The following is a 2,500-nucleotide window of genomic DNA, read 5'->3' as shown; positions in this document are numbered from 1 at the left end:
GTGGACAGTTTCACTTACTGTAAATCCAACATAATTGAATTTTGGAAACTTAATGAACAAATGACGTTGGCCTAAAATCCGCCGATGCAGTCCAAATGTACGTACACGCAGTCCGTACTCGAGCAATACGTATCCAATTCATATAGAATTAGTTTCTTTACGTTAAGTCTGAAGTACGTCTCCCAGATAGTGCGATACTCCTGGTAATACCTTTTGTGCACTCATTAACTGCAGGGAATATACCTTAAAGTAGATGGAATACGGAAACGATGATAACTAATTGTACAGCTCACGGCAGTGGCGACGCTGTCTGCTAAGTCATGGCGGAAATCGCCCGTTCTGATCGACATTGATAGAGATGAACAGAGAGGTAGGTAGATAGATAAATATTTCGATGGGTAGATAGATAAATTGGATAGGTATATCGATAAATTAGATAGAAAGATAGATTAGACAGATTGATATATATATATATATATATATATATAGAGAGAGAGAGAGAGAGAGAGAGAGAGAGAGAGAGAGAGAGAGAGAGAGAGAGAGAGAGAGAGAGAGAGAGAGAGAGAGAGAGAGAGAGAGAGAGAGAGAGAGAGAGAGAAAGAGAGGGAGGGAGGGAGGGAGAGCGAGAGAGAGATATTGCATATTGTTTTGACAGTTCCTGCTCTCGTAAGAATGACACAGATTTCGAGATAAAAAAAAAATCCTCACACAGGCCTATTTCTCACACAAATTTGTAGGACATTCCCTCAACGTGGCAACACCGCCCCTTTACCCCTCGCCCCTCACCCCTTCGTGCCCAACAAAACGGGCCAAGCTTTAAGTCCAATTTGGCTTCTCGATCTCAGTAAACAGAGCCTTGTTGATTGGCTCAGGCACTCGGGATGTCAGTCATCTCGGCACATCACCAGCCAGCCGATGTCACCGCACTGTTGTAACCAGGAATGATGTGACTGCGAGTGTAATTATACAGCGACCTGTCCCCGCGCTGGCTGCCAGTTCCGGCTAATTACTCCTGTGCTGCGTTCGTTCCTCTAAGCATTTTATCTTCCCTCATTGCACTGCATTTATGTATATGTATATACATTTATATTCATATATACATGCACACATATACATACATACACACACGCACACACACACACACACACACACACACACACACACACACACACACACACACACACACACACACACACAGACAGACACGCACACACACACATACATATATATATATATATATATATATATATATATATATATATATATATATAAATATATATATATATATATATATATATATATATACATATATATGTGTGTGTGTGTGTGTGTGTGTGTGTGTGTGTGTATGTGTGTGTATGTGTATGCATATATACACACATATATAAACATACACATATATATAAACATACACACACATATGTATGTTTGGGTAGATAGACACATATGTGTATATATATGTATATATATATGTATATATATATATATATATATATATATATATGTATATCTATTTATATATATATATATATTTTTATATATATAATATATGTATATGTACATGTATATATATATATATATATATATATATATATATATATATATATATACATATATATATGTATATGTATATATATACATTTATATATATATATATGTATATGTATATATATACATATTATATATATATATATATATACACATGTACATATATACATACATATATACATATATATATTTATATACATATATATATATATATATATATATATATATATATATATATATATATATATATATATATATATATATATACATGTACATATATACATACATATATACATATATATATATACATATATATATATATATATATATATATATATATATATATATATATATATATATATATAGACAGATAGATATAGATACATGCATACATATGAGGTATCGGAGAACTGGAGCAAATCATGTTTTAGTCTATTGCTTTTCATCGTCTGTTTTCACGCTTTTATATCCTAGTATTGAACATATATGTAGTTTGTAGGCATGGTTTTTGCCGCAACGTACACATAAAACGTAGGCTTAAAAGACTGAGCTGTGTCATAACAATTACCTAGCTTTGATATACTGTTCTTCTGAGCTTGCGTTATTTTCACTTATATTTGGGGGCAAATATTCGGAAACCTTTCGTGAACTGATGCCTAAGGGTTTCTCATCATTTGCAATCCCTATATGAAGGAATTAAACCGCGGAATACTGAGCAAACTCTCACGCTTGCGAACGCCCAAGCAGGTCACTGTGGGCGCACGAACGTACATATTTGCTTGCACGCTCTTATAGGCCTATAAGTATATACCACATACACTTGGCCCCGATGACGTAGGACGGTGTCGAGGTTACAAGGGAAATTGCGGGGTGAATATTTATGAAGTATATGAAACGGGTCTCTAAATTACTTAATACAGGGAGTTGCGCCCCCTCACACCTCCGGATAGAA

This window comes from Penaeus vannamei, chromosome 1, assembly GCF_042767895.1.
Source record: "Penaeus vannamei isolate JL-2024 chromosome 1, ASM4276789v1, whole genome shotgun sequence".
Lineage (NCBI taxonomy): Eukaryota > Metazoa > Arthropoda > Malacostraca > Decapoda > Penaeidae > Penaeus > Penaeus vannamei.
This window is presented reverse-complemented; position numbering follows the sequence as displayed.